At 49.8% G+C, this 16,443-nt stretch overlaps 34 non-coding genes and 10 pseudogenes across 34 annotated transcripts; all 44 read right to left on the bottom strand.

Moving 5' to 3' along the window:
• Window positions 1-127: 127 nt before the first annotated feature.
• Window positions 128-246, bottom strand: LOC149763122 (5S ribosomal RNA). Its single transcript, XR_016410629.1, has one exon. It is a non-coding gene; the product is annotated as a 5S ribosomal RNA (ribosomal RNA).
• Window positions 247-492: 246 nt separating this feature from the next.
• Window positions 493-611, bottom strand: LOC149763123 (5S ribosomal RNA; annotated as a pseudogene).
• Window positions 612-857: 246 nt separating this feature from the next.
• Window positions 858-976, bottom strand: LOC149763124 (5S ribosomal RNA). Its single transcript, XR_016410630.1, has one exon. It is a non-coding gene; the product is annotated as a 5S ribosomal RNA (ribosomal RNA).
• A 247-nt stretch (window positions 977-1,223) lies between these two features.
• LOC149763125 (5S ribosomal RNA) lies at window positions 1,224-1,342 on the bottom strand. Its single transcript, XR_016401313.1, has one exon. It is a non-coding gene; the product is annotated as a 5S ribosomal RNA (ribosomal RNA).
• Window positions 1,343-1,588: 246 nt separating this feature from the next.
• On the bottom strand, window positions 1,589-1,707 carry LOC149763126 (5S ribosomal RNA). The gene has a single exon (XR_016410632.1). It is a non-coding gene; the product is annotated as a 5S ribosomal RNA (ribosomal RNA).
• Window positions 1,708-1,953: 246 nt separating this feature from the next.
• Window positions 1,954-2,072, bottom strand: LOC149763127 (5S ribosomal RNA). The gene has a single exon (XR_016412225.1). It is a non-coding gene; the product is annotated as a 5S ribosomal RNA (ribosomal RNA).
• A 246-nt stretch (window positions 2,073-2,318) lies between these two features.
• On the bottom strand, window positions 2,319-2,437 carry LOC149763128 (5S ribosomal RNA; annotated as a pseudogene).
• A 246-nt stretch (window positions 2,438-2,683) lies between these two features.
• Window positions 2,684-2,802, bottom strand: LOC149763129 (5S ribosomal RNA). The gene has a single exon (XR_016410633.1). It is a non-coding gene; the product is annotated as a 5S ribosomal RNA (ribosomal RNA).
• Window positions 2,803-3,048: 246 nt separating this feature from the next.
• On the bottom strand, window positions 3,049-3,167 carry LOC149763130 (5S ribosomal RNA). Its single transcript, XR_016410634.1, has one exon. It is a non-coding gene; the product is annotated as a 5S ribosomal RNA (ribosomal RNA).
• Window positions 3,168-3,413: 246 nt separating this feature from the next.
• Window positions 3,414-3,532, bottom strand: LOC149763131 (5S ribosomal RNA; annotated as a pseudogene).
• Window positions 3,533-3,778: 246 nt separating this feature from the next.
• LOC149763132 (5S ribosomal RNA) lies at window positions 3,779-3,897 on the bottom strand. Its single transcript, XR_016410635.1, has one exon. It is a non-coding gene; the product is annotated as a 5S ribosomal RNA (ribosomal RNA).
• A 247-nt stretch (window positions 3,898-4,144) lies between these two features.
• LOC149763133 (5S ribosomal RNA) lies at window positions 4,145-4,263 on the bottom strand. The gene has a single exon (XR_016401314.1). It is a non-coding gene; the product is annotated as a 5S ribosomal RNA (ribosomal RNA).
• A 246-nt stretch (window positions 4,264-4,509) lies between these two features.
• On the bottom strand, window positions 4,510-4,628 carry LOC149763134 (5S ribosomal RNA). Its single transcript, XR_016410636.1, has one exon. It is a non-coding gene; the product is annotated as a 5S ribosomal RNA (ribosomal RNA).
• A 246-nt stretch (window positions 4,629-4,874) lies between these two features.
• On the bottom strand, window positions 4,875-4,993 carry LOC149763135 (5S ribosomal RNA). Its single transcript, XR_016412226.1, has one exon. It is a non-coding gene; the product is annotated as a 5S ribosomal RNA (ribosomal RNA).
• Window positions 4,994-5,239: 246 nt separating this feature from the next.
• Window positions 5,240-5,358, bottom strand: LOC149763136 (5S ribosomal RNA; annotated as a pseudogene).
• Window positions 5,359-5,604: 246 nt separating this feature from the next.
• LOC149763137 (5S ribosomal RNA) lies at window positions 5,605-5,723 on the bottom strand. Its single transcript, XR_016410637.1, has one exon. It is a non-coding gene; the product is annotated as a 5S ribosomal RNA (ribosomal RNA).
• A 249-nt stretch (window positions 5,724-5,972) lies between these two features.
• LOC149763138 (5S ribosomal RNA) lies at window positions 5,973-6,088 on the bottom strand (annotated as a pseudogene).
• Window positions 6,089-6,328: 240 nt separating this feature from the next.
• On the bottom strand, window positions 6,329-6,447 carry LOC149763139 (5S ribosomal RNA; annotated as a pseudogene).
• Window positions 6,448-6,693: 246 nt separating this feature from the next.
• On the bottom strand, window positions 6,694-6,812 carry LOC149763140 (5S ribosomal RNA). The gene has a single exon (XR_016410638.1). It is a non-coding gene; the product is annotated as a 5S ribosomal RNA (ribosomal RNA).
• A 247-nt stretch (window positions 6,813-7,059) lies between these two features.
• Window positions 7,060-7,178, bottom strand: LOC149763141 (5S ribosomal RNA). The gene has a single exon (XR_016410639.1). It is a non-coding gene; the product is annotated as a 5S ribosomal RNA (ribosomal RNA).
• Window positions 7,179-7,425: 247 nt separating this feature from the next.
• LOC149763142 (5S ribosomal RNA) lies at window positions 7,426-7,544 on the bottom strand. The gene has a single exon (XR_016401961.1). It is a non-coding gene; the product is annotated as a 5S ribosomal RNA (ribosomal RNA).
• Window positions 7,545-7,791: 247 nt separating this feature from the next.
• LOC149763143 (5S ribosomal RNA) lies at window positions 7,792-7,910 on the bottom strand. The gene has a single exon (XR_016410640.1). It is a non-coding gene; the product is annotated as a 5S ribosomal RNA (ribosomal RNA).
• A 246-nt stretch (window positions 7,911-8,156) lies between these two features.
• Window positions 8,157-8,275, bottom strand: LOC149763144 (5S ribosomal RNA). Its single transcript, XR_016410641.1, has one exon. It is a non-coding gene; the product is annotated as a 5S ribosomal RNA (ribosomal RNA).
• A 246-nt stretch (window positions 8,276-8,521) lies between these two features.
• Window positions 8,522-8,640, bottom strand: LOC149763145 (5S ribosomal RNA). The gene has a single exon (XR_016410157.1). It is a non-coding gene; the product is annotated as a 5S ribosomal RNA (ribosomal RNA).
• Window positions 8,641-8,886: 246 nt separating this feature from the next.
• Window positions 8,887-9,005, bottom strand: LOC149763146 (5S ribosomal RNA; annotated as a pseudogene).
• A 246-nt stretch (window positions 9,006-9,251) lies between these two features.
• Window positions 9,252-9,370, bottom strand: LOC149763147 (5S ribosomal RNA). Its single transcript, XR_016409928.1, has one exon. It is a non-coding gene; the product is annotated as a 5S ribosomal RNA (ribosomal RNA).
• Window positions 9,371-9,616: 246 nt separating this feature from the next.
• LOC149763148 (5S ribosomal RNA) lies at window positions 9,617-9,735 on the bottom strand (annotated as a pseudogene).
• Window positions 9,736-9,981: 246 nt separating this feature from the next.
• On the bottom strand, window positions 9,982-10,100 carry LOC149763149 (5S ribosomal RNA). Its single transcript, XR_016410643.1, has one exon. It is a non-coding gene; the product is annotated as a 5S ribosomal RNA (ribosomal RNA).
• A 520-nt stretch (window positions 10,101-10,620) lies between these two features.
• Window positions 10,621-10,739, bottom strand: LOC149763150 (5S ribosomal RNA). Its single transcript, XR_016407285.1, has one exon. It is a non-coding gene; the product is annotated as a 5S ribosomal RNA (ribosomal RNA).
• A 247-nt stretch (window positions 10,740-10,986) lies between these two features.
• LOC149763151 (5S ribosomal RNA) lies at window positions 10,987-11,105 on the bottom strand. Its single transcript, XR_016410644.1, has one exon. It is a non-coding gene; the product is annotated as a 5S ribosomal RNA (ribosomal RNA).
• A 246-nt stretch (window positions 11,106-11,351) lies between these two features.
• On the bottom strand, window positions 11,352-11,470 carry LOC149763152 (5S ribosomal RNA). The gene has a single exon (XR_016404419.1). It is a non-coding gene; the product is annotated as a 5S ribosomal RNA (ribosomal RNA).
• A 246-nt stretch (window positions 11,471-11,716) lies between these two features.
• LOC149763153 (5S ribosomal RNA) lies at window positions 11,717-11,835 on the bottom strand. Its single transcript, XR_016410645.1, has one exon. It is a non-coding gene; the product is annotated as a 5S ribosomal RNA (ribosomal RNA).
• A 247-nt stretch (window positions 11,836-12,082) lies between these two features.
• LOC149763154 (5S ribosomal RNA) lies at window positions 12,083-12,201 on the bottom strand. The gene has a single exon (XR_016402747.1). It is a non-coding gene; the product is annotated as a 5S ribosomal RNA (ribosomal RNA).
• A 246-nt stretch (window positions 12,202-12,447) lies between these two features.
• On the bottom strand, window positions 12,448-12,566 carry LOC149763155 (5S ribosomal RNA). The gene has a single exon (XR_016401874.1). It is a non-coding gene; the product is annotated as a 5S ribosomal RNA (ribosomal RNA).
• A 247-nt stretch (window positions 12,567-12,813) lies between these two features.
• Window positions 12,814-12,932, bottom strand: LOC149763156 (5S ribosomal RNA). Its single transcript, XR_016408781.1, has one exon. It is a non-coding gene; the product is annotated as a 5S ribosomal RNA (ribosomal RNA).
• Window positions 12,933-13,177: 245 nt separating this feature from the next.
• LOC149763157 (5S ribosomal RNA) lies at window positions 13,178-13,296 on the bottom strand. Its single transcript, XR_016410646.1, has one exon. It is a non-coding gene; the product is annotated as a 5S ribosomal RNA (ribosomal RNA).
• A 246-nt stretch (window positions 13,297-13,542) lies between these two features.
• On the bottom strand, window positions 13,543-13,661 carry LOC149763158 (5S ribosomal RNA). Its single transcript, XR_016403384.1, has one exon. It is a non-coding gene; the product is annotated as a 5S ribosomal RNA (ribosomal RNA).
• Window positions 13,662-13,907: 246 nt separating this feature from the next.
• Window positions 13,908-14,026, bottom strand: LOC149763159 (5S ribosomal RNA; annotated as a pseudogene).
• Window positions 14,027-14,272: 246 nt separating this feature from the next.
• On the bottom strand, window positions 14,273-14,391 carry LOC149763160 (5S ribosomal RNA). The gene has a single exon (XR_016410647.1). It is a non-coding gene; the product is annotated as a 5S ribosomal RNA (ribosomal RNA).
• Window positions 14,392-14,639: 248 nt separating this feature from the next.
• Window positions 14,640-14,758, bottom strand: LOC149763161 (5S ribosomal RNA). The gene has a single exon (XR_016412227.1). It is a non-coding gene; the product is annotated as a 5S ribosomal RNA (ribosomal RNA).
• Window positions 14,759-15,004: 246 nt separating this feature from the next.
• LOC149763162 (5S ribosomal RNA) lies at window positions 15,005-15,123 on the bottom strand (annotated as a pseudogene).
• A 246-nt stretch (window positions 15,124-15,369) lies between these two features.
• On the bottom strand, window positions 15,370-15,488 carry LOC149763163 (5S ribosomal RNA). Its single transcript, XR_016410648.1, has one exon. It is a non-coding gene; the product is annotated as a 5S ribosomal RNA (ribosomal RNA).
• Window positions 15,489-15,735: 247 nt separating this feature from the next.
• On the bottom strand, window positions 15,736-15,854 carry LOC149763164 (5S ribosomal RNA). Its single transcript, XR_016410649.1, has one exon. It is a non-coding gene; the product is annotated as a 5S ribosomal RNA (ribosomal RNA).
• A 246-nt stretch (window positions 15,855-16,100) lies between these two features.
• On the bottom strand, window positions 16,101-16,219 carry LOC149763165 (5S ribosomal RNA). Its single transcript, XR_016406918.1, has one exon. It is a non-coding gene; the product is annotated as a 5S ribosomal RNA (ribosomal RNA).
• Window positions 16,220-16,443: the final 224 nt, after the last annotated feature.

Raw genomic sequence — 16,443 nt, forward strand, 5'->3', positions numbered from 1 at the left:
TGGCACCGCCAGTCTCCGGACTCAGTTTATTTTCGGGGGAAAAAAATTATCCGAAGAGGAAAAGCCAAAAGCCGAAAAATAAAAAATAAATGTTATCAAAAAATAAAAAAGCGGGCAAAAAATAAAAGGGGTGCAACACGAGGACTTCCCAGGGGGTCACCCATCCTAGTACTACTCTCGCCCAAGCACGCTTAACTGCGGAGTTCTGATGGGATCCGGTGCATTAGTGCTGGTATGATCGCACCCATGACATGCCCTTCGAAACTCCCTTTTATGACAAAGCAGCAGACCTCGACGGCCCGAGACATTCGCGCTGCCGGGGCCGTTCTGGCGTAGGATTCAACGCGCTGTTCCGCTATGCGGCATGGCACCGCCAGTCTCCGGACTCAGTTTATTTTCGGGGGGAAAAAATTATCCGAAGAGGAAAAGCCAAAAGCCAAAAAATTAAAAATAAATATTATCAAAAAATAAAAAAGCGGGCAAAAAATAAAAAGGGTGCAACACGAGGACTTCCCAGGGGGTCACCCATCCTAGTACTTCTCTCGCCCAAGCACGCCTAACTGCGGAGTTATGATGGGATCCGGTGCATTAGTGCTGGTATGATCGCACCCATGACATGCCCTTCGAAACTCCCTTTTATGACAAAGCAGCAGACCGCGACGGCCCGAGACATTCGCGCTGCCGGGGCCGTTCTGGCGTAGGATTCAACGCGCTGTTCCGCTATGCGGCATGGCACCGCGAGTCTCCGGACTCAGTTTATTTTCGGGGGAAAAAAATTATCCGAAGAGGAAAAGCCAAAAGCCGAAAAATTAAAATTAAATATTATCAAAAAATAAAAAAGCGGGCAAAAAATAAAAGGGGTGCAACACGAGGACTTCCCAGGGGGTCACCCATCCTAGTACTACTCTCGCCCAAGCACGCTTAACTGCGGAGTTCTGATGGGATCCGGTGCATTAGTGCTGGTATGATCGCACCCATGACATGCCCATCGAAACTCCCTTTTATGACAAAGCAGCAGACCTCGACGGCCCGAGACATTCGCGCCGCCGGGGCCGTTCTGGCGTAGGATTCAACGCGCTATTCCCGCTATGCGGCATGGCACCGCCAGTCTCCGGACTCAGTTTATTTTCGGGGGAAAAAAATTATCCGAAGAGGAAAAGCCAAAAGCCGAAAAATAAAAAATAAATGTTATCAAAAAATAAAAAAGCGGGCAAAAAATAAAAGGGGTGCAACACGAGGACTTCCCAGGGGGTCACCCATCCTAGTACTACTCTCGCCCAAGCACGCTTAACGGCGGAGTTCTGATGGGATCCGGTGCATTAGTGCTGGTATGATCGCACCCATGACATGCCCTTCGAAACTCCCTTTTATGACAAAGCAGCAGACCTCGACGGCCCGAGACATTCGCGCTGCCGGGGCCGTTCTGGCGTAGGATTCAACGCGCTGTTCCGCTATGCGGCATGGCACCGCCAGTCTCCGGACTCAGTTTATTTTCGGGGGAAAAAAATTATCCGAAGAGGAAAAGCCAAAAGCCGAAAAATAAAAAATAAATGTTATCAAAAAATAAAAAAGCGGGCAAAAAATAAAAGGGGTGCAACACGAGGACTTCCCAGGGGGTCACCCATCCTAGTACTACTCTCGCCCAAGCACGCTTAACTGCGGAGTTCTGATGGGATCCGGTGCATTAGTGCTGGTATGATCGCACCCATGACATGCCCTTCGAAACTCCCTTTTATGACAAAGCAGCAGACCTCGACGGCCCGAGACATTCGCGCTGCCGGGGCCGTTCTGGCGTAGGATTCAACGCGCTGTTCCGCTATGCGGCATGGCACCGCCAGTCTCCGGACTCAGTTTATTTTCGGGGGAAAAAAATTATCCGAAGAGGAAAAGCCAAAAGCCAAAAAATTAAAAATAAATATTATCAAAAAATAAAAAAGCGGGCAAAAAATAAAAAGGGTGCAACACGAGGACTTCCCAGGGGGTCACCCATCCTAGTACTACTCTCGCCCAAGCACGCTTAACTGCGGAGTTCTGATGGGATCCGGTGCATTAGTGCTGGTATGATCGCACCCATGACATGCCCTTCGAAACTCCCTTTTATGACAAAGCAGCAGACCTCGACGGCCCGAGACATTCGCGCTGCCGGGGCCGTTCTGGCGTAGGATTCAACGCGCTGTTCCGCTATGCGGCATGGCACCGCCAGTCTCCGGACTCAGTTTATTTTCGGGGGGAAAAAATTATCCGAAGAGGAAAAGCCAAAAGCCAAAAAATTAAAAATAAATATTATCAAAAAATAAAAAAGCGGGCAAAAAATAAAAAGGGTGCAACACGAGGACTTCCCAGGGGGTCACCCATCCTAGTACTTCTCTCGCCCAAGCACGCCTAACTGCGGAGTTATGATGGGATCCGGTGCATTAGTGCTGGTATGATCGCACCCATGACATGCCCTTCGAAACTCCCTTTTATGACAAAGCAGCAGACCGCGACGGCCCGAGACATTCGCGCTGCCGGGGCCGTTCTGGCGTAGGATTCAACGCGCTGTCCCGCTATGCGGCATGGCACCGCCAGTCTCCGGACTCAGTTTATTTTCGGGGGAAAAAAATTATCCGAAGAGGAAAAGCCAAAAGCCGAAAAATAAAAAATAAATGTTATCAAAAAATAAAAAAGCGGGCAAAAAATAAAAGGGGTGCAACACGAGGACTTCCCAGGGGGTCACCCATCCTAGTACTACTCTCGCCCAAGCACGCTTAACTGCGGAGTTCTGATGGGATCCGGTGCATTAGTGCTGGTATGATCGCACCCATGACATGCCCTTCGAAACTCCCTTTTATGACAAAGCAGCAGACCTCGACGGCCCGAGACATTCGCGCTGCCGGGGCCGTTCTGGCGTAGGATTCAACGCGCTGTTCCGCTATGCGGCATGGCACCGCCAGTCTCCGGACTCAGTTTATTTTCGGGGGAAAAAAATTATCCGAAGAGGAAAAGCCAAAAGCCGAAAAATAAAAAATAAATGTTATCAAAAAATAAAAAAGCGGGCAAAAAATAAAAGGGGTGCAACACGAGGACTTCCCAGGGGGTCACCCATCCTAGTACTACTCTCGCCCAAGCACGCTTAACTGCGGAGTTCTGATGGGATCCGGTGCATTAGTGCTGGTATGATCGCACCCATGACATGCCCTTCGAAACTCCCTTTTATGACAAAGCAGCAGACCTCGACGGCCCGAGACATTCGCGCTGCCGGGGCCGTTCTGGCGTAGGATTCAACGCGCTGTTCCGCTATGCGGCATGGCACCGCCAGTCTCCGGACTCAGTTTATTTTCGGGGGGAAAAAATTATCCGAAGAGGAAAAGCCAAAAGCCAAAAAATTAAAAATAAATATTATCAAAAAATAAAAAAGCGGGCAAAAAATAAAAAGGGTGCAACACGAGGACTTCCCAGGGGGTCACCCATCCTAGTACTTCTCTCGCCCAAGCACGCCTAACTGCGGAGTTATGATGGGATCCGGTGCATTAGTGCTGGTATGATCGCACCCATGACATGCCCTTCGAAACTCCCTTTTATGACAAAGCAGCAGACCGCGACGGCCCGAGACATTCGCGCTGCCGGGGCCGTTCTGGCGTAGGATTCAACGCGCTGTTCCGCTATGCGGCATGGCACCGCGAGTCTCCGGACTCAGTTTATTTTCGGGGGAAAAAAATTATCCGAAGAGGAAAAGCCAAAAGCCGAAAAATTAAAATTAAATATTATCAAAAAATAAAAAAGCGGGCAAAAAATAAAAGGGGTGCAACACGAGGACTTCCCAGGGGGTCACCCATCCTAGTACTACTCTCGCCCAAGCACGCTTAACTGCGGAGTTCTGATGGGATCCGGTGCATTAGTGCTGGTATGATCGCACCCATGACATGCCCATCGAAACTCCCTTTTATGACAAAGCAGCAGACCTCGACGGCCCGAGACATTCGCGCCGCCGGGGCCGTTCTGGCGTAGGATTCAACGCGCTATTCCCGCTATGCGGCATGGCACCGCCAGTCTCCGGACTCAGTTTATTTTCGGGGGAAAAAAATTATCCGAAGAGGAAAAGCCAAAAGCCGAAAAATAAAAAATAAATGTTATCAAAAAATAAAAAAGCGGGCAAAAAATAAAAGGGGTGCAACACGAGGACTTCCCAGGGGGTCACCCATCCTAGTACTACTCTCGCCCAAGCACGCTTAACGGCGGAGTTCTGATGGGATCCGGTGCATTAGTGCTGGTATGATCGCACCCATGACATGCCCTTCGAAACTCCCTTTTATGACAAAGCAGCAGACCTCGACGGCCCGAGACATTCGCGCTGCCGGGGCCGTTCTGGCGTAGGATTCAACGCGCTGTTCCGCTATGCGGCATGGCACCGCCAGTCTCCGGACTCAGTTTATTTTCGGGGGAAAAAAATTATCCGAAGAGGAAAAGCCAAAAGCCGAAAAATAAAAAATAAATGTTATCAAAAAATAAAAAAGCGGGCAAAAAATAAAAGGGGTGCAACACGAGGACTTCCCAGGGGGTCACCCATCCTAGTACTACTCTCGCCCAAGCACGCTTAACTGCGGAGTTCTGATGGGATCCGGTGCATTAGTGCTGGTATGATCGCACCCATGACATGCCCTTCGAAACTCCCTTTTATGACAAAGCAGCAGACCTCGACGGCCCGAGACATTCGCGCTGCCGGGGCCGTTCTGGCGTAGGATTCAACGCGCTGTTCCGCTATGCGGCATGGCACCGCCAGTCTCCGGACTCAGTTTATTTTCGGGGGAAAAAAATTATCCGAAGAGGAAAAGCCAAAAGCCAAAAAATTAAAAATAAATATTATCAAAAAATAAAAAAGCGGGCAAAAAATAAAAAGGGTGCAACACGAGGACTTCCCAGGGGGTCACCCATCCTAGTACTACTCTCGCCCAAGCACGCTTAACTGCGGAGTTCTGATGGGATCCGGTGCATTAGTGCTGGTATGATCGCACCCATGACATGCCCTTCGAAACTCCCTTTTATGACAAAGCAGCAGACCTCGACGGCCCGAGACATTCGCGCTGCCGGGGCCGTTCTGGCGTAGGATTCAACGCGCTGTTCCGCTATGCGGCATGGCACCGCCAGTCTCCGGACTCAGTTTATTTTCGGGGGGAAAAAATTATCCGAAGAGGAAAAGCCAAAAGCCAAAAAATTAAAAATAAATATTATCAAAAAATAAAAAAGCGGGCAAAAAATAAAAAGGGTGCAACACGAGGACTTCCCAGGGGGTCACCCATCCTAGTACTTCTCTCGCCCAAGCACGCCTAACTGCGGAGTTATGATGGGATCCGGTGCATTAGTGCTGGTATGATCGCACCCATGACATGCCCTTCGAAACTCCCTTTTATGACAAAGTAGCAGACCGCGACGGCCCGAGACATTCGCGCTGCCGGGGCCGTTCTGGCGTAGGATTCAACGCGCTGTCCCGCTATGCGGCATGGCACCGCCAGTCTCCGGACTCAGTTTATTTTCGGGGGAAAAAAATTATCCGAAGAGGAAAAGCCAAAAGCCGAAAAATAAAAAATAAATGTTATCAAAAAATAAAAAAGCGGGCAAAAAATAAAAGGGGTGCAACACGAGGACTTCCCAGGGGGTCACCCATCCTAGTACTACTCTCGCCCAAGCACGCTTAACTGCGGAGTTCTGATGGGATCCGGTGCATTAGTGCTGGTATGATCGCACCCATGACATGCCCTTCGAAACTCCCTTTTATGACAAAGCAGCAGACCTCGACGGCCCGAGACATTCGCGCTGCCGGGGCCGTTCTGGCGTAGGATTCAACGCGCTGTTCCGCTATGCGGCATGGCACCGCCAGTCTCCGGACTCAGTTTATTTTCGGGGGAAAAAAATTATCCGAAGAGGAAAAGCCAAAAGCCGAAAAATAAAAAATAAATGTTATCAAAAAATAAAAAAGCGGGCAAAAAATAAAAGGGGTGCAACACGAGGACTTCCCAGGGGGTCACCCATCCTAGTACTACTCTCGCCCAAGCACGCTTAACTGCGGAGTTCTGATGGGATCCGGTGCATTAGTGCTGGTATGATAATGACATGCCCTTCGAAACTCCCTTTTATGACAAAGCAGCAGACCTCGACGGCCCGAGACATTCGCGCTGCCGGGGCCGTTCTAGCGTAGGATTCAACGCGCTGTTCCGCTATGCGGCATGGCACCGCCAGTCTCCGGACTCAGTTTATTTTCGGGGGGAAAAAATTATCCGAAGAGGAAAAGCCAAAAGCCAAAAAATTAAAAATAAATATTATCAAAAAATAAAAAAGCGGGCAAAAAATAAAAAGGGTGCAACACGAGGACTTCCCAGGGGGTCACCCATCCTAGTACTTCTCTCGCCCAAGCACGCCTAACTGCGGAGTTATGATGGGATCCGGTGCATTAGTGCTGGTATGATCGCACCCATGACATGCCCTTCGAAACTCCCTTTTATGACAAAGCAGCAGACCGCGACGGCCCGAGACATTCGCGCTGCCGGGGCCGTTCTGGCGTAGGATTCAACGCGCTGTTCCGCTATGCGGCATGGCACCGCGAGTCTCCGGACTCAGTTTATTTTCGGGGGAAAAAAATTATCCGAAAAGGAAAAGCCAAAAGCCGAAAAATTAAAATTAAATATTATCAAAAAATAAAAAAGCGGGCAAAAAATAAAAGGGGTGCAACACGAGGACTTCCCAGGGGGTCACCCATCCTAGTACTACTCTCGCCCAAGCACGCTTAACTGCGGAGTTCTGATGGGATCCGGTGCATTAGTGCTGGTATGATCGCACCCATGACATGCCCATCGAAACTCCCTTTTATGACAAAGCAGCAGACCTCGACGGCCCGAGACATTCGCGCCGCCGGGGCCGTTCTGGCGTAGGATTCAACGCGCTATTCCCGCTATGCGGCATGGCACCGCCAGTCTCCGGACTCAGTTTATTTTCGGGGGAAAAAAATTATCCGAAGAGGAAAAGCCAAAAGCCGAAAAATAAAAAATAAATGTTATCAAAAAATAAAAAAGCGGGCAAAAAATAAAAGGGGTGCAACACGAGGACTTCCCAGGGGGTCACCCATCCTAGTACTACTCTCGCCCAAGCACGCTTAACTGCGGAGTTCTGATGGGATCCGGTGCATTAGTGCTGGTATGATCGCACCCATGACATGCCCATCGAAACTCCCTTTTATGACAAAGCAGCAGACCTCGACGGCCCGAGACATTCGCGCCGCCGGGGCCGTTCTGGCGTAGGATTCAACGCGCTATTCCCGCTATGCGGCATGGCACCGCCAGTCTCCGGACTCAGTTTATTTTCGGGGGAAAAAAATTATCCGAAGAGGAAAAGCCAAAAGCCGAAAAATAAAAAATAAATGTTGTCAAAAAATAAAAAAGCGGGCAAAAAATAAAAGGGGTGCAACACGAGGGCTTCCCAGGGGGTCACCCATCCTAGTACTACTCTCGCCCAAGCACGCTTAACTGCGGAGTTCTGATGGGATCCAGTGCATTAGTGCTGGTATGATCGCACCCATGACATGCCCATCGAAACTCCCTTTTATGACAAAGCAGCAGACCTCGACGGCCCGAGACATTCGCGCCGCCGGGGCCGTTCTGGCGTAGGATTCAACGCGCTATTCCCGCTATGCGGCATGGCACCGCCAGTCTCCGGACTCAGTTTATTTTCGGGGGAAAAAAATTATCCGAAGAGGAAAAGCCAAAAGCCGAAAAATAAAAAATAAATGTTATCAAAAAATAAAAAAGCGGGCAAAAAATAAAAGGGGTGCAACACGAGGACTTCCCAGGGGGTCACCCATCCTAGTACTACTCTCGCCCAAGCACGCTTAACTGCGGAGTTCTGATGGGATCCGGTGCATTAGTGCTGGTATGATCGCACCCATGACATGCCCTTCGAAACTCCCTTTTATGACAAAGCAGCAGACCTCGACGGCCCGAGACATTCGCGCTGCCGGGGCCGTTCTGGCGTAGGATTCAACGCGCTGTTCCGCTATGCGGCATGGCACCGCCAGTCTCCGGACTCAGTTTATTTTCGGGGGAAAAAAATTATCCGAAGAGGAAAAGCCAAAAGCCGAAAAATAAAAAATAAATGTTATCAAAAAATAAAAAAGCGGGCAAAAAATAAAAGGGGTGCAACACGAGGACTTCCCAGGGGGTCACCCATCCTAGTACTACTCTCGCCCAAGCACGCTTAACTGCGGAGTTCTGATGGGATCCGGTGCATTAGTGCTGGTATGATCGCACCCATGACATGCCCTTCGAAACTCCCTTTTATGACAAAGCAGCAGACCTCGACGGCCCGAGACATTCGCGCTGCCGGGGCCGTTCTGGCGTAGGATTCAACGCGCTGTTCCGCTATGCGGCATGGCACCGCCAGTCTCCGGACTCAGTTTATTTTCGGGGGGAAAAAATTATCCGAAGAGGAAAAGCCAAAAGCCAAAAAATTAAAAATAAATATTATCAAAAAATAAAAAAGCGGGCAAAAAATAAAAAGGGTGCAACACGAGGACTTCCCAGGGGGTCACCCATCCTAGTACTACTCTCGCCCAAGCACGCTTAACTGCGGAGTTCAGATGGGATCCGGTGCATTAGTGCTGGTATGATCGCACCCATGACATGCCCTTCGAAACTCCCTTTTATGACAAAGCAGCAGACCTCGACGGCCCGAGACATTCGCGCTGCCGGGGCCGTTCTGGCGTAGGATTCAACGCGCTGTTCCGCTATGCGGCATGGCACCGCCAGTCTCCGGACTCAGTTTATTTTCGGGGGGAAAAAATTATCCGAAGAGGAAAAGCCAAAAGCCAAAAAATTAAAAATAAATATTATCAAAAAATAAAAAAGCGGGCAAAAAATAAAAAGGGTGCAACACGAGGACTTCCCAGGGGGTCACCCATCCTAGTACTTCTCTCGCCCAAGCACGCCTAACTGCGGAGTTATGATGGGATCCGGTGCATTAGTGCTGGTATGATCGCACCCATGACATGCCCTTCGAAACTCCCTTTTATGACAAAGCAGCAGACCGCGACGGCCCGAGACATTCGCGCTGCCGGGGCCGTTCTGGCGTAGGATTCAACGCGCTGTCCCGCTATGCGGCATGGCACCGCCAGTCTCCGGACTCAGTTTATTTTCGGGGGAAAAAAATTATCCGAAGAGGAAAAGCCAAAAGCCGAAAAATAAAAAATAAATGTTATCAAAAAATAAAAAAGCGGGCAAAAAATAAAAGGGGTGCAACACGAGGACTTCCCAGGGGGTCACCCATCCTAGTACTACTCTCGCCCAAGCACGCTTAACTGCGGAGTTCAGATGGGATCCGGTGCATTAGTGCTGGTATGATCGCACCCATGACATGCCCTTCGAAACTCCCTTTTATGACAAAGCAGCAGACCTCGACGGCCCGAGACATTCGCGCTGCCGGGGCCGTTCTGGCGTAGGATTCAACGCGCTGTTCCGCTATGCGGCATGGCACCGCCAGTCTCCGGACTCAGTTTATTTTCGGGGGGAAAAAATTATCCGAAGAGGAAAAGCCAAAAGCCAAAAAATTAAAAATAAATATTATCAAAAAATAAAAAAACGGGCAAAAAATAAAAAGGGTGCAACACGAGGACTTCCCAGGGGGTCACCCATCCTAGTACTTCTCTCGCCCAAGCACGCCTAACTGCGGAGTTATGATGGGATCCGGTGCATTAGTGCTGGTATGATCGCACCCATGACATGCCCTTCGAAACTCCCTTTTATGACAAAGCAGCAGACCGCGACGGCCCGAGACATTCGCGCTGCCGGGGCCGTTCTGGCGTAGGATTCAACGCGCTGTCCCGCTATGCGGCATGGCACCGCCAGTCTCCGGACTCAGTTTATTTTCGGGGGAAAAAAATTATCCGAAGAGGAAAAGCCAAAAGCCGAAAAATAAAAAATAAATGTTATCAAAAAATAAAAAAGCGGGCAAAAAATAAAAGGGGTGCAACACGAGGACTTCCCAGGGGGTCACCCATCCTAGTACTACTCTCGCCCAAGCACGCTTAACTGCGGAGTTCTGATGGGATCCGGTGCATTAGTGCTGGTATGATCGCACCCATGACATGCCCTTCGAAACTCCCTTTTATGACAAAGCAGCAGACCTCGACGGCCCGAGATATTCGCGCTGCCGGGGCCGTTCTGGCGTAGGATTCAACGCGCTGTTCCGCTATGCGGCATGGCACCGCCAGTCTCCGGACTCAGTTTATTTTCGGGGGGAAAAAATTATCCGAAGAGGAAAAGCCAAAAGCCAAAAAATTAAAAATAAATATTATCAAAAAATAAAAAAGCGGGCAAAAAATAAAAAGGGTGCAACACGAGTATGATCGCACCCATGACATGCCCTTCGAAACTCCCTTTTATGACAAAGCAGCAGACCGCGACGGCCCGAGACATTCGCGCTGCCGGGGCCGTTCTGGCGTAGGATTCAACGCGCTGTTCCGCTATGCGGCATGGCACCGCGAGTCTCCGGACTCAGTTTATTTTCGGGGGAAAAAAATTATCCGAAGAGGAAAAGCCAAAAGCCGAAAAATTAAAAATAAATATTATCAAAAAATAAAAAAGCGGGCAAAAAATAAAAGGGGTGCAATACGAGGACTTCCCAGGGGGTCACCCATCCTAGTACTACTCTCGCCCAAGCACGCTTAACTGCGGAGTTCTGATGGGATCCGGTGCATTAGTGCTGGTATGATCGCACCCATGACATGCCCATCGAAACTCCCTTTTATGACAAAGCAGCAGACCTCGACGGCCCGAGACATTCGCGCCGCCGGGGCCGTTCTGGCGTAGGATTCAACGCGCTATTCCCGCTATGCGGCATGGCACCGCCAGTCTCCGGACTCAGTTTATTTTCGGGGGAAAAAAATTATCCGAAGAGGAAAAGCCAAAAGCCGAAAAATAAAAAATAAATGTTATCAAAAAATAAAAAAGCGGGCAAAAAATAAAAGGGGTGCAACACGAGGACTTCCCAGGGGGTCACCCATCCTAGTACTACTCTCGCCCAAGCACGCTTAACTGCGGAGTTCTGATGGGATCCGGTGCATTAGTGCTGGTATGATCGCACCCATGACATGCCCTTCGAAACTCCCTTTTATGACAAAGCAGCAGACCTCGACGGCCCGAGACATTCGCGCTGCCGGGGCCGTTCTGGCGTAGGATTCAACGCGCTGTTCCGCTATGCGGCATGGCACCGCCAGTCTCCGGACTCAGTTTATTTTCGGGGGAAAAAAATTATCCGAAGAGGAAAAGCCAAAAGCCGAAAAATAAAAAATAAATGTTATCAAAAAATAAAAAAGCGGGCAAAAAATAAAAGGGGTGCAACCCGAGGACTTCCCAGGGGGCCACCCATCCTAGTACTACTCTCGCCCAAGCACGCTTAACTGCGGAGTTCTGATGGGATCCGGTGCATTAGTGCTGGTATGATCGCACCCATGACATGCCCTTCGAAACTCCCTTTTATGACAAAGCAGCAGACCTCGACGGCCCGAGACATTCGCGCTGCCGGGGCCGTTCTGGCGTAGGATTCAACGCGCTGTTCCGCTATGCGGCATGGCACCGCCAGTCTCCGGACTCAGTTTATTTTCGGGAGGAAAAAATTATCCGAAGAGGAAAAGCCAAAAGCCAAAAAATTAAAAATAAATATTATCAAAAAATAAAAAAGCGGGCAAAAAATAAAAGGGGTGCAACACGAGGACTTCCCAGGGGGTCACCCATCCTAGTACTACTCTCGCCCAAGCACGCTTAACTGCGGAGTTCTGATGGGATCCGGTGCATTAGTGCTGGTATGATCGCACCCATGACATGCCCATCGAAACTCCCTTTTATGACAAAGCAGCAGACCTCGACGGCCCGAGACATTCGCGCCGCCGGGGCCGTTCTGGCGTAGGCTTCAACGCGCTATTCCCGCTATGCGGCATGGCACCGCCAGTCTCCGGACTCAGTTTATTTTCGGGGGAAAAAAATTATCCGAAGAGGAAAAGCCAAAAGCCGAAAAATTAAAAATAAATATTATCAAAAAATAAAAAAGCGGGCAAAAAATAAAAGGGGTGCAACACGAGGACTTCCCAGGGGGTCACCCATCCTAGTACTACTCTCGCCCAAGCACGCTTAACTGCGGAGTTCTGATGGGATCCGGTGCATTAGTGCTGGTATGAACGCACCCATGACATGCCCATCGAAACACCCTTTTATGACAAAGCAGCAGACCTCGACGGCCCGAGACATTCGCGCTGCCGGGGCCGTTCTGGCGTAGGATTCAATGCGCTGTTCCGCTATGCGGCATGGCACCGCGAGTCTCCGGACTCAGTTTATTTTCGAGGGAAAAAAATTATCCGAAGAGGAAAAGCCAAAAGCCAAAAAATTAAAAATAAATGTTATCAAAAAAGAAAAAAGCGGGCAAAAAATAAAAGGGGTGCAACACGAGGACTTCCCAGGGGGTCACCCATCCTAGTACTACTCTCGCCCAAGCACGCTTAACTGCGGAGTTCTGATGGGATCCGGTGCATTAGTGCTGGTATGATCGCACCAATGATATGCCCTTCGAAACTCCCTTTTATGACAAAGCAACAGACCTCGACGGCCTGAGACATTCGCGCTGCCGGAGCCGTTCTGGCGTAGGATTCAACGCGCTGGTCCCGCTATGCGGCATGGCACCGCCAGTCTCCGGACCCAGTTTATTGTCGGGGGAAAAAAATTATCCGAAGAGAAAAAGCCAAAAGCCAAAAAATTAAAAATAAATATTATCAAAAAATAAAAAAGCGGGCAAAAAATAAAAAGGGTGCAACATGAGGACTTCCCAGGGGGTCACCCATCCTAGTACTACTCTCGCCCAAGCACGCTTAACTGCGGAGTTCTGATAGGATCCGGTGCATTAGTGCTGGTTTGATCGCACCCAAGACATGCCCTTCGAAACTCCCTTTTATGACAAAGTAGCAGACCTCGACGGCCCGAGACATTCACGCTGCCGGGGCCGTTCTGGCGTAGGATTCAACACGCTGTTCCGCTATGCGGCATGGCACCGCCAGTCTCCGGACTCAGTTTATTTTCGGGGGAAAAAAATTATCCGAAGAGGAAAAGCCAAAAGCCGAAAATAAAAAATAAATGTTATCAAAAAATAAAAAAGCGGGCAAAAAATAAAAGGGGTGCAACACGAGGACTTCCCAGGGGGTCACCCATCCTAGTACTACTCTCGCCCAAGCACGCTTAACTGCGGAGTTCTGATGGGATCCGGTGCATTAGTGCTGGTATGATCGCACCCATGACATGCCCTTCGAAACTCCCTTTTATGACAAAGCAGCAGACCTCGACGGCCCGAGACATTCGCGCTGCCGGGGCCGTTCTGGCGTAGGATTCAACGCGCTGTTCCGCTATGCGGCATGGCACCGCCAGTCTCCGGACTCAGTTTATTTTCGGGGGAAAAAAATTATCCGAAGAGGAAAAGCCAAAAGCCGAAAAATAAAAAATAAATGTTATCAAAAAATAAAAAAGCGGGCAAAAAATAAAAGGGGTGCAACACGAGGACTTCCCAGGGGGTCACCCATCCTAGCACTACTCTCGCCCAAGCACGCTTAACTGCGGAGTTCTGATGGGATCCGGTGCATTAGTGCTGGTATGATCGCACCCATGACATGCCCTTCGAAACTCCCTTTTATGACAAAGCAGCAGACCTCGACGGCCCGAGACATTCGCGCTGCCGGGGCCGTTCTGGCGTAGGATTCAACGCGCTGTTCCGCTATGCGGCATGGCACCGCCAGTCTCCGGACTCAGTTTATTTTCGGGGGGAAAAAATTATCCGAAGAGGAAAAGCCAAAAGCCAAAAAATTAAAAATAAATATTATCAAAAAATAAAAAAGCGGGCAAAAAATAAAAAGGGTGCAACACGAGGACTTTCCAGGGGGTCACCCATCCTAGTACTTCTCTCGCCCAAGCACGCCTAACTGCGGAGTTATGATGGGATCCGGTGCATTAGTGCTGGTATGATCGCACCCATGACATGCCCTTCGAAACTCCCTTTTATGACAAAGCAGCAGACCGCGACGGCCCGAGACATTCGCGCTGCCGGGGCCGTTCTGGCGTAGGATTCAACGCGCTGTTCCGCTATGCGGCATGGCACCGCGAGTCTCCGGACTCAGTTTATTTTCGGAGGAAAAAAATTATCCGAAGAGGAAAAGCCAAAAGCCGAAAAATTAAAAATAAATATTATCAAAAAATAAAAAAGCGGGCAAAAAATAAAAGGGGTGCAACACGAGGACTTCCCAGGGGGTCACCCATCCTAGTACTACTCTCGCCCAAGCACGCTTAACTGCGGAGTTCTGATGGGATCCGGTGCATTAGTGCTGGTATGATCGCACCCATGACATGCCCATCGAAACTCCCTTTTATGACAAAGCAGCAGACCTCGACGGCCCGAGACATTCGCGCCGCCGGGGCCGTTCTGGCGTAGGATTCAACGCGCTATTCCCGCTATGCGGCATGGCACCGCCAGTCTCCGGACTCAGTTTATTTTCGGGGGAAAAAAATTATCCGAAGAGGAAAAGCCAAAAGCCGAAAAATTAAAAATAAATATTATCAAAAAATAAAAAAGTGGAGAAAAAAATAAAAAGGGTGCAACACGAGGACTTCCCAGGGGGTCACCCATCCTAGTACTACTCTCGCCCAAGCACGCTTAACTGCGGAGTTCTGATGGGATCCGGTGCATTAGTGCTGGTATGATCGCACCCATGACATGCCCTTCGAAACTCCCTTTTATGACAAAGCAGCAGACCTCGACGGCCCGAGACATTCGCGCTGCCGGGGCCGTTCTGGCGTAGGATTCAACGCGCTGTTCCGCTATGCGGCATGGCACCGCCAGTCTCCGGACTCAGTTTATTTTTGGGGGGAAAAAATTATCCGAAGAGGAAAAGCCAAAAGCCAAAAAATTAAAAATAAATATTATCAAAAAATAAAAAAGCGGGCAAAAAATAAAAAGGGTGCAACACGAGGACTTCCCAGGGGGTCACCCATCCTAGTACTTCTCTCGCCCAAGCACGCCTAACTGCGGAGTTATGATGGGATCCGGTGCATTAGTGCTGGTATGATCGCACCCATGACATGCCCTTCGAAACTCCCTTTTATGACAAAGCAGCAGACCGCGACGGCCCGAGACATTCGCGCTGCCGGGGCCGTTCTGGCGTAGGATTCAACGCGCTGTTCCGCTATGCGGCATGGCACCGCGAGTCTCCGGACTCAGTTTATTTTCGGGGGAAAAAAATTATCCGAAGAGGAAAAGCCAAAAGCCGAAAAATTAAAAATAAATATTATCAAAAAATAAAAAAGCGGGCAAAAAATAAAAGGGGTGCAACACGAGGACTTCCCAGGGGGTCACCCATCCTAGTACTACTCTCGCCCAAGCACGCTTAACTGCGGAGTTCTGATGGGATCCGGTGCATTAGTGCTGGTATGATCGCACCCATGACATGCCCATCGAAACTCCCTTTTATGACAAAGCAGCAGACCTCGACGGCCCGAGACATTCGCGCCGCCGGGGCCGTTCTGGCGTAGGATTCAACGCGCTATTCCCGCTATGCGGCATGGCACCGCCAGTCTCCGGACTCAGTTTATTTTCGGGGGAAAAAAATTATCCGAAGAGGAAAAGCCAAAAGCCGAAAAATAAAAAATAAATGTTATCAAAAAATAAAAAAGCGGGCAAAAAATAAAAGGGGTGCAACACGAGGACTTCCCAGGGGGTCACCCATCCTAGTACTACTCTCGCCCAAGCACGCTTAACTGCGGAGTTCTGATGGGATCCGGTGCATTAGTGCTGGTATGATCGCACCCATGACATGCCCTTCGAAACTCCCTTTTATGACAAAGCAGCAGACCTCGACGGCCCGAGACATTCGCGCTGCCGGGGCCGTTCTGGCGTAGGATTCAACGCGCTGTTCCGCTATGCGGCATGGCACCGCCAGTCTCCGGACTCAGTTTATTTTCGGGGGAAAAAAATTATCCGAAGAGGAAAAGCCAAAAGCCGAAAAATAAAAAATAAATGTTATCAAAAAATAAAAAAGCGGGCAAAAAATAAAAGGGGTGCAACCCGAGGACTTCCTAGGGGGCCACCCATCCTAGTACTACTCTCGCCCAAGCACGCTTAACTGCGGAGTTCTGATGGGATCCGGTGCATTAGTGCTGGTATGATCGCACCCATGACATGCCCTTCGAAACTCCCTTTTATGACAAAGCAGCAGACCTCGACGGCCCGAGACATTCGCGCTGCTGGGGCCGTTCTGGCGTAGGATTCAACGCGCTGTTCCGCTATGCGGCATGGCACCGCCAGTCTCCGGACTCAGTTTATTTTCGGGAGGAAAAAATTATCCGAAGAGGAAAAGCCAAAAGCCAAAAAATTAAAAATAAATATTATCAAAAAATA

This window comes from Phoenix dactylifera, chromosome 4 (genome assembly GCF_051530095.1).
Source record: "Phoenix dactylifera cultivar Ajwa chromosome 4, Ajwa_hap1_PhDact_Kaust_v1.1, whole genome shotgun sequence".
In the NCBI taxonomy this organism is placed as follows: domain Eukaryota; kingdom Viridiplantae; phylum Streptophyta; class Magnoliopsida; order Arecales; family Arecaceae; genus Phoenix; species Phoenix dactylifera.